This window comes from Bos grunniens, chromosome 13 (genome assembly GCF_055505025.1).
Source record: "Bos grunniens cultivar Pamir isolate PY7600 chromosome 13, Bosgru_T2T1.0, whole genome shotgun sequence".
NCBI lineage: Eukaryota > Metazoa > Chordata > Mammalia > Artiodactyla > Bovidae > Bos > Bos grunniens.
Genome location: NC_141177.1, coordinates 64,567,019 through 64,577,911, shown reverse-complemented (window position 1 = coordinate 64,577,911; position 10,893 = coordinate 64,567,019). Strand labels below are relative to the sequence as shown.

The window sequence follows — 10,893 nt, the reverse complement described above, 5'->3', positions numbered from 1 at the left end:
CTGCAGTAAATTTAAAGATACACTCACTAACTTGGTGTGTGATGTGGGGATGCTCTAAATGAATCACCTGTGTGTTATGTCTGTGTTAGAAGGGCAGGGAGAAATATTGGTATCTTTTTTCCCCCCACCCTAGTGTATTTCTGGCTTTCCTCTCCCTCGGTTCCCACGGGAGGGGGGCCTAGGGGCGGCGGCAGTGTTCTTGCCTGGCTGGCTGGGTGACCTGGCAGAGGCCACCAGTCACTGACAGCTCCAGGACCCTGGTATCCAGTCCTCATTCCAGAGCTTCTTTCATATCACAGTCTAACCAAATCATGTATCTTCTTTGAACCTCAACTGCATCATTAGTGAAACAGTTATAATCATCTAAAAATTATGAAAGCACTGAGTTAGCTAACCACCATGTAGACTCAGTTCAGTTCAGTTGTTCAGTCATGTCCGACTCTTTGCGACCCCGTGGACTGCAGCATGCCATGCAGACTATGGGAAGTGAAAATGATCATATATATCCTTGATCACCAAATTGTTTTTTCCATTCCTTCTATCCCAAAGCGTTCTTCTTTGGAGTTGTGTTCATCCCTCTATAAACGCCAACCCCTATGCATCAAGCATTTAATGACGAGTTTAGACGGAGGCAGCTCTGTCCATTTCTACATGGTGATTGCAGATAATTCCATAGAAGCCACTCAGTAAGGAGGATCTCTTATCCCTGATTTTCCTTAGGAGAAATTGTTACACTAAAAGTCAGTGTTTGTGAAGCATTCTCGCTCATGGGTTTCTTTTTTTCACAGAAACATGAAAACTCACTGTCTTGTCTTAAGAAGAAAAAAATTATGTTTGCACCCACGTCTCTGTGGGGCTTTCCAGGCGGCACTAGTGGTAAAGAACCTGCCTGCCAATGCAGGAGACGTGAGACGTGGGTTCAATCCCTGGGTGAGGAAGATCCCCTGGAGGAGGAAATGGGCAACCCACTCCACTATTCTTGCCTGGAGAATCCTGTGGACAGAGGAACCTGGTGGGCTACAGTCTATAGGGTCGCAAAGAGTCGGACAAGACTGAATCGACTTAGCGCACGTGCATTTGTGTCTCTGTGGTCTGGTGGAAAGTGGGCTGTGGGTTAAGCCATCCCCAGGATGCCTTGACTGTCATAATCTTCCCTTTTGCTGCTGAAATCTTAGGTTTTTCCATTTTCTGTACTTGGATATATGAATAAAAGAAACCAACTTTCCTACAGGTAATTATGTTAGAGGAAAGTTGATTGGTTGTTTTGTTAGAAAAATCTCAATCTATTCACGATACATCTTTTATCCTCCTTGTCTCTATAAATGTAGAGTTTACCGAGATCTGCAATCCAAAATATATTGTTCTAATGAAATCATTTTGATCAAATGTAAAAATTTTATATATGTTAGTTTTTATAGCAAAGACAATAGAAGATACTTCTGCAGAAGTATTTTTCTGTATCCTTAGGGTCAGGGGTCCCTAACCTCTGAGATCTGATGCCTGGTGATCTGAAGTGGAGCTGATGTAATAATAATAGAAAGAAATAAAGTGCACAATAAATGTGATGTGGTTGAATCATCCCAAAACCTCTGGTCCATGGAAAAATTGTCTTCCACGAAACTGGTCCCTGGTGCCGAGAAGGTTGGGGAACCACTGCTTTAGGTTATGTGTTATTGCAGTACATTCTCAGGCCCAGTGATAGTAATTTGCGTAAACAGCTTTATAAGGTCGGAAACACTTGAAGAAATCAGAGTGGCCAAGGGCTGTGGTCCCCATCAGGGCAGAGCTACCGCAGCAGATGAAGAGGCGAGGGCCGGGGAAGCAAGGACTCCCTCTCCCTGGTGTCGCTCTGTTAACTGTGAGGGCGGACGTCGCAGCACCTTGAAAGCGGCTGTGATGTTCTCCAGCCTGGCGCAGGCTTCCTGCCCTTTCAAGGGAACTCCTTGATCAGGCATTCGACTAAACTGCGGCGGCTGCTGAGCAGTTCTTGTGTTCTAATTGCCCAGTGGGTTGAGGTTTGGGGACAATAAGTGGATATCAAGGAAGGGTCAGGCTTGAAAGCTGGCAGCTCAGTGAGCAGACCAAATTGGAAAGAAGAAAGGATGACTTTTTTTAACCTTTATTTTGTCTAAGATAGAGATTTTCTTTCTTAAACATTTTGAAATCTTGCTTGATGAATACTTGTCAAATTGATTTGGGAGGTCTTTGTCTTATCTTTTATCTTCTTCCATCAACTCAGGAATGCAAATCTCAGCTCTAAAAGAGGTATAGACCAAGACGTGTCCACAAGAAGAATAGCAGCCCAGGAGCTGTGCAGAGGGCGGGGAGGGCAGTGGGCAGAGCGCTGGTCACAGCAGTGCCCAGCACTTGGTTATTTCCTGCCCCCGTTTTTAGCATTTGCTGTGCCTGAGTGCAGTGTTCAATATTTGGTATATTTTTAGGAGACTGCATGTCCTTTCACTACTTTCTTGCCTTCCATATGCATGTATATAATGTCTGTATATATGTTGTATCTTTTTATACATATGAATACACATAATGTCTCTGCGTATATATATCCATACTAGCACTAGCCTTAGATTCGAAGATCAAGACATTTATAAAAGAAACAAATAATGGCACAGATTCCTCCAACTGCACTCCTCTTAGGAAGGATTTTTTAATGTTATTTTATTTTTTAAATCTTATCTTTTCATCCATGCTGCATGGCATGCGGGATCTTAGTTCCCTGACTAGGGATCAAACCCGTGCCCACTGCAGTGGAAATGCAGGTGTTAACCACTGGATCCCCAGGGAAGATCCTAGGAAGGATTTGTAAAGGAAAAAACCTTCATTGTGCATAACTGCAAATCACTTCCCACTGACAGTCTTGTACCAATGGAAGCACTGAGACTTCAGGCGCTTTTGTTATTTAAGGTTTTATCCTTGGCTCTCTTTCATCCCTATGGTGGGGCTTACCCCTTGCGAACTTTTTTTTTTTTTTTTAATTGTAGTCATTTTCGGATCTGATTGCACCAGCCTTGGCAACACCTAAGTCCCTTAACCCAAGAAATCCAGGCCTCTTCCAAGGTGTGTGATGGTGTAGAGAGTGATTGGCAAGCCTAGGGTGGAGGTGGGGATGGGGACCAAGGCAGCTGGTACAGGTGGCAGGAGCTGCCCCAGAGACAAAACACAGCACCACTGGGGCCATTATTTTGGTTGGAAATACGTAAGAAAACCTTTCCTCAAAGGGGAAACGATAAACAAATTATCCACTTCCACCATCAGCTAATTGAGGCTGTGTCTCAATAAACAAGTGGATTTTCTGCTAACAAGCAGTTTTACGAATTTAATCGCCAGCGCTCTGTTGCCTTTCCCCCCATTTAATTGATGCTTGCTGAAATTTTTCTTAATAACGTTACACATTAGTGAGACTCGCTGTCCCTATTTTTGCATCCTCATGGCTTAAAAGTCTGTGACTGTCATTTAATTGCCAGACACATTTTTTTAATTGGAATTAAAATTAAATTGATTCAATTCTTTTTTTTTTATTTTCTTGAATCTAATAAATCAAGTGCCAGCAGTCCACATGCAGACAAGTGCCAGTCATTGTAGGAGCATGGTGACACCCTCCAGTTTTATAACAACCTCTTATTTTAAAAATCATGTCAAAGAGATAACTTTTAATCCAAAAATCTGAAATAAAATTTTAGAGGGGTGTGTTTGTTGGATATTTGAATAAGAGAATGACCTCTTTCTCTACTGATGGGTTGTTTTCAGTCATCCTTGTATGAAGGATGCTCAGTAACTAAAGTCACTATTTGAAAATTATCTTGATACAGCTAGAGGAGAACAGTGGTGGAAGTATGAAAAATGTAGTGTAAGAACTTAAACACCTGTTTTCTCTTTAGCAATATAAGTGGGTTGGAATGAGCTGACACATGGGGATTTAACACTTATATTGTTAATATAATTTTACTTTAAAACTCTCAATCATCCCATAAATTTGATTGTTTTAAATTCCCTTTCTTATATCTCCTATATTCGTCACTCTATATTACCTTCTAACACAAGTCAAAGTAGTAGCTTTATTAGGCTTTTTAAAATCCAGAATGTTCATTTATTATAAATTGTCTGATACTTGAATGTCTAAATAAAATATCCCATTGCTTGCCCGAGGAATATTTTTCCCCAAGTGGAAATATATTTTGTTTTATGTGATTGTGATGATGAAATTGCTCGGTACACTTTTTGAATCAAAAATTCATGGAGACAATTTAAATGTGCGAGTTTATGATCGAGTCTCTGGGGCCCCTGCACTGGCATATGGAAGCATATTTAAGTTTATTTTTAATTTCCTTTATGGCTGGCATGGTTTCTTTGGGTTCAGACACATGCACATTTACTCACATGTGTTTGCACATACACACACACACACACACACACACACACAGGCAGAAAGCATAAACAGGGCTTTTCCAAGTTATCAAGGCAATTTTCTGAATGAGTTGCAAAACTGAAATTAATATCTTTCTGTAGTCATCAAGGACAAAAGCCCATATCGGCCAGCCCTGCCTGATGCTTAACTCGCCGTGAAGTTAATGTGGATGTTGTATATTTAAGGAAGCAGAAGGCAGTTCTTTTTTGACCATGTGCAGTTAAATCCCATAACAGTACATGTTCTGACTTAATTAGTTCTCATCATATCATGTGAATATAATTAATAATATGATGCTGTAATAACTTTGCCATCATAGGTACTAGGACCTCCAAGTGTCAAATGAAGCATTTGTATTATTTTAAAGTACAATGAATTTTAAATTAATCTTGAAGCAAATTTGTATTGTAAAGAAAAGAAAAATACTTGAAATTAACTAATGTTGTTCTTCCCTGTAATAACTAAAAAAGATAGCTCTCCCTTATCATTTATTCTTTTCTTTTCATTGAAGCTATATAGAAACTCAGTACATAGAACTAATCAAAACAGCCTTATTTTATTAGTATGAACTTATTTTTAAGGTTAAATGTATTACATTCATATACTTTTAATACAAGTCCTTGAGAATTCTGAGTCATCTCTGTAGCATCTTAGAATTCTGAGGCATTATTTGGAAAGCGTCCACTCTGGCTGGCAGCCAGACTTTGATTTGATGGTTCTCTTAACTTCACCACATCCTACATTCCTACCTTATTTGCCCTTGTTGCACCAGTCAGACAGGTGAGCCTCAGGGTTTCAGGACTGCATACCTGCAATCTGGGGTGCTTTACCTTTATCTTTCTTTCCTCGTTTTTCCTGACTTTCAAGACATAGCTCAGGACCCTCTTTCTTTCTTGTAGTTCTTACCATTTCATGACATGAACATCCTTGGCTCTGTAACACAGCTTAACTGCTTACATGTGTGTCTCTTGTCTTCCCACCTAGACTGCAACCCTCTGCAGTTAAAAGAAGGAAAATCAGCACTGTTCAAAAACTCAGTCTAGCATCATGCTGTGCATATTGTTGCTGTTCAACTAACACTTGAAGGGTGAATTTGACATCGCATCTTTGAGAAGTTCATTTTGAACAGTCCTACTCAAATAGATAGCACTATTATTTCTGTTTGGCCCTGTGTATATTGGGGTACCTTTTCCTGGAGACCGTCATCAGGTTTCGTGACTCATGCTTGGGTCAGCTAGCCAACCAGCACATAGGACGTCACATCTGTGACCAAGTGGCCAACCATGTAACATGCTGCAAGGTGGAAATGGTTCCTATCCCTGCTTGAGGGTGGTCAGCAGACTGTGCGGCTCCCTTGGTGATAGGGGTTGTGGCTTTAGGGTCTCAGCTGCAGAAAAACTCAGAGTAGGGATGGGAACCCACAGCTAGGATTCTGGGGCCACACTGGCTGGTTGCCCTTCTTCAGCTCCTGGGAGGACCTTCTGTGTTAGTGCAGCCCAGGTGCTGTTCTGTGGAAAAGGAAGGGCAGTGACCAGTGGTTCCTTCAGTGGCAGGTCTGCGAGTGGGTTTTTCAGAAGCTGGGATCACTTTGCTCTTGGAGATGCAGTCAGAGGTCATGGTTTGGAAGTTGAGGGGCTTGCTCTTCTCTTTGCTCATGTTGCCATTGTGGTGGGATGCTAGGGATGCTGCTTCTCTGCTTTCCTTTACCCAGCAGGAGAAAGGTAGCATTCTTCATCTTAACAAGGTTCCTCTAAAGCTGCATGTATGAAAAATGGGCCCATTCAACCCCGGAGGGAAGAAAGAAGGCACACATTTTTCAACAAGCCTTGTGGGTAAAGAGTGAATGTTTTCTCAGAGCTTGCATGTTTCCTTATCCAGCTCCAACTTCAGCCCCTGCCCGCATCCCCTCCCTCCAGGTGACAAATAGAACCTGCTTTATTGCGTGCTGAGCGGCATGAATTCTGACATTGTAGAAACGGCTATGGCTGTTGGACAGCCATGAAGAATCGCCATCTGCAGTTTACCAGGACCCTGTATGGTTACACAGGCCCTGCGGGTGGTTTCATAGTCAACTGAGAAAGCACACTGAGGGTTCTGGGGAATTCAGGAAGGAAGAAGGCAGTCCCCACCCTCGCAGAGGTTAAAATCTAGTTGTGAAAATAAGACATCTGTATGTACAAAACCCATGCGTGCAAAAGACCAGCGGATGTCTTCCTAATTAGTCACGTGATAAACACGAAGTGCTTGAATTCAAACGGGCCGTCTCTCTGATGTCCAGAATGATTTGGAAGATTTTGTGAGAGAATTCCCCGTTGGATTAGGGTGTAAGTGGTAGCAGAGCTGCTAATGATGAATATTTACTGTTTCTTATTTGTTTTCTCATTGTTCCTGTGTCGTAATGAATATATTACTCATTACTGCTAATCAGTGAATATTGTCATGTAAATTTCAGAGCAATTATCTATACCTTTTTAGCAGGATATTTTAATTTTCATTTATGTAATTTTGCTTGGATTTTTTTTTTTTTTTTGTCATCAAACAAATAGGAATCTCAGGCATCCCAGAGATCTATAAACATGGTATTAAATGACTTACATGATGATCAGCATGGGGACTTGCTGCCCTGGTGGGCTCCATGGACCATCAACATCATCGTTACCTGGGAGCTTGCTGTCAGTACAGCATTTCAGGTCCCACCCGAGACCTGCCAAATCAGAGTGAATTTTCACAATTCCCAGACAATACACATGCACCTTTCTTGGTTTCATTCTCATCTGATTATGTGGGAGGTCTTTACAAAATTTTGAAGATGGGTGCTTCTCTATATATCAGTATATATAATCACTATATATGTAGCTTTCCCTGAGCATGACGCATTATTGAAGAGAAAGAAGTTGTGGAGTTTTATGGATGACTGATTTCTGGCCATAGTTAAAAGTCAAAGTGAATACCTAAACCATTTTCCCAGCACTTGAAGTTTTTCAAAACTCAAACCATTCTTTGGAAAACACTGTTTTCCCTTTCATATCTGAGTCCATATGAATTCAATTTTTGTGGGAAATTTAAGCCACATGTTTCTGATTCATTTACACTTAACCCTTGAGAAGGTTGTGTTACAACAGCAATTGCCTGTCCAAAAAAATCTCAGTCTTTGAGTAAATCCTTCGTAAGGGCAAAGAGATGGGGAGAAGGAAATGGGGGGAAATCATTGGAAAGACCCCAGAGAAGTTGGGGTTTGGGTTCCTGCTTCTGAACCTGGAGGCCGATTTGTGCAGCCTCCCCGTGTGGACAGTTTCTGGTTTACACACCTTTGATGGGGGTGGGGTTGGAGAATGGTACAAGTTTCCGTGCTGAAAAGAAACAGGACGTGTGTAGGCCAGGCAGCCTAGCCCAAACCCATATTTCTACTAATCATACATGGACATTCCTCTCCCTTTCTTGTACAAATTGAATTTATATCCCTTCGTGAGATTTCTATGATTTGACCCCTGGCAGAGACCTTATCCATAGTTCCTATTAGCGACCTCTTAGCCATGCTGATGAAGTGGACAAAGGCTGTGAAGAAGGCCCAGTGGGTGATGAACCTACAAACACAACTTTGGTTATCTTTACTCTGAGTTTTATAGTTTGAGCTGATATATAACCGGAAAAACTTAAAAATATTCATTGAAGCTTCTTTTTGCCTCTTGGTAAAGCTTGAGTTCTAGCTTGCCAAATCATATATTCCACGTGACACCCTTCTTTCCCCCTCGATTGATGGATATTATGCATAAACACATGTGTCCACATATGAGAATATATGTCACGAATGAAGAGTGAATGTTTACGGGGGGAGAAATCAGTGATCAGTAAATCATGTTTTCTGTTTAGACATCTACCCTTACATTTAGTGAGTTTTGTTTAGATAAGAGGACTTGGCTTGATTACAGTTCTTAGTGGCCATTGATAAACAAAAGGGCATTCGAATTCCATGTCTAACACATTCTTCTTAGGAGCCAGCAAATACATATTCATATGACAGACGCTCTAATCAAGGCTGAAGGTCTTACTTAAATATTGTAAAAAGCACCCTCATCTCTGGAAGGCAGAGAGAATGCCAGTTGAGATTGTAATGGTGATTTTGCCAGATTTCCCTGTGCCATAGGTTTTCTCACCATCCTCTTTCGTGATGGCACCTAATGCCTTCCAACATGCCTTGCCCTTTATCTGGGAAGAACCCTTTTCTGCCCTGCAGTCAACTGCCTGACTCTTTCTCCCAGGATCACTCTGTGTCTGCCTGTGTCCCTGTATCCTCTGTCTAGGGTCACTGTCTGCCATATGTGCTTCCCCACATTCTGAGCTTCCCTCTGTCCTAACATGGGTCACTCTGGTGCATAATTAACTCTTTACATGCCTGTCTTTCCCAGGATGGTGGTGACTCTGTTACTCTGTGTCTACCACCTATACACAGTAAGCATCTGAGTTGTTGGATGGATAAACCTGTGATTTCAGTAGTATCTTAAACCAAAGGCTAAACATCTTCTGAAGATGCCAGATTTAAAATCTGAATGGGTGAACTGAGTTTGTGAAGGATTCTGCAAACGAATCTAATGCTGTGGGTTCATGTCATACAGAAGCTGAATCTTGATTCCCTGCATCTGATCCGGGCTCCCCTGTGCTGGTTACCTTGCAGACACTCTCTCTGGGTCAGGGGTTGTTATGTGAAGGACCATGGGGATTCACTCTGACCATCAAGCCTGGAGGAGGAATCCAAGCGGAGAGAGACAAGGAGCCTTTGTTAATCCTTGGAGGTTAATGGTTGTGGTTGCGACTCACTACACTCCATGCCTTACTGCCCCATTCTGTTGTTGTGGAGTCATTCAGTCATGTCTGACTCTTTGTGACCCCATGGACTGTAGCCCATCAGGCTTCTCTGTCCATGGGATTTCCTAAGCAAGAACACTGGAGTGAGTTTCCATTTCCTTCTCCAGGGGATCTTACCGACCCAGGGATCGAACCCACATCTCCTGCATTGGCAGGCAGATTCTTTCCCACTGAGGTACCTGGGAAGCCTGCTCCATTCTTTAGGTTGTTGAAAATATATCCCAATTTTAAAGACTTGCACAGATGAAATTTTCACAGTTTCCTTCTCTAACCTCTTCCATTATTTGTTTAATAAAGTCTCACTGTTGGAAATGTATTCTTTTGCTGTAATCTAAATCCCTCAATGCCCGTTTTCCGCCATTCGGTCTCCAGGAGAGATGGGGAGACAGCTGGCCACCTCCAAGGGGTCTTCCTTGGCCACCTCTTGGATCACGTTATCATCTCCTTAGGGTTTCCAAAAGTTTCTCATTATATTTATAAAAACAAACTTGAACTTTCAGCTTCAAGTTTATCACCAGAATATCCAGCTTGCTTTGTCAACTCCAGCTCCCCTACGTGTCTTCCTCCCAGACTGTTTTCCTGTCTCCTTTTGTCACCATCATGGGACACCAGACTTACTCCTGTGCTCTGTTCTGCATCTGATCTGCCCCTACAATTGTAAGCTTCTAGAAAGATTGCACTCCTCTTTGTATTTTCCTGCAATGGGTAGTAAGTCAAAGTTGGGTTTTCAGCAGCTGTTTCTTTCTTTGATGTGCATAGCATCAGTCTGTCTGAAATTAATTAGGAAGTGTAGCTGGTGAACTTAATTCCTACTCACAGGGAAAAGTCTGTGTAGGGAAGAGGCATTTTAGAAAAAGAAGTTGAATGCCAAAATGCAATGTGGAAAGCACAATGTGAAACAGGAAGAGTCTGTGGTGTGCATTTCAGAATTCTTTGTCAACAAGGCAGTGGCCGTTTCTAGGTAACATTAAAGCATATTCCATGAAGGTATATCTATGACGCAAGCCAATATAGAAAGTGGGTTTGTTGGTATTATGGATAATTAGGATAACAGTAACACCAATAATTACTCTGGGAGGATTTTGTATGGCATAATTAATGCCCTTAAAGTAGTAGAAAGCCTTGGATGAAAGAAAATGCAGAAGTGGGAGTTTTGGTGTTGAAAAGACAAAAGCAAATCATGTTTAAAATATGTTACCGATGTCATATTTGATGAGCTCAGATTGGCAAAACATCAGGACACAGCTGTTGATTATAGATGCTCTCTTTCGTAACTACCTCAGAACCAGTAAACCCTGTGCAGGGAGATCCCGTCAGGACAATCAAAGCAAACCACATCACCCTCTTGACGACTTACCAAATCCTGTGCCTGTCCAGGAGATTTCCCTCGATGTCTCAGGAAAGTTCTTGGCTAAATGGAACCACATAGCAATGTGTGGGCTTTGAATATTTAACATCCAAACCAGGCTTTGGCAAAACGTGTTGGCATAGCCCCAAAACATGCTGTCGGTTCTCTGGATTAAAGAAAAAAAAATAAAAAATTAGAAACTCATTTTAAAATGAGTATTCACTCATACACCTTTTTATGCTAACATAGTTTAGCAGAAAAAAAC

At 41.7% G+C, this 10,893-nt stretch overlaps 1 protein-coding gene and 1 long non-coding RNA gene across 50 annotated transcripts in view; one reads left to right on the top strand and one right to left on the bottom strand.

The window, feature by feature from the left end:
* PARD3 (par-3 family cell polarity regulator) overlaps window positions 1-10,893 on the top strand; it is a 579,141-nt gene that overhangs the window by 511,340 nt on the left and 56,908 nt on the right. The gene's annotated exons all lie outside the window — the stretch shown is intronic.
* Window positions 1-10,893, bottom strand: part of LOC147361115 (uncharacterized) — a 64,016-nt gene that overhangs the window by 52,868 nt on the left and 255 nt on the right. For 2 of the 3 annotated variants that reach the window (XR_015139774.1, XR_015139775.1), the window contains exons 2-3: window positions 10,638-10,794; window positions 7,013-7,121 (exon numbers count right to left, since the gene is read on the bottom strand). This is a non-coding gene — a long non-coding RNA (uncharacterized LOC147361115). Of the gene's footprint in view, window positions 1-4,954; window positions 10,795-10,893 lie in introns of those variants that run through there. The other variant, XR_015139773.1, reaches the window with a different exon arrangement.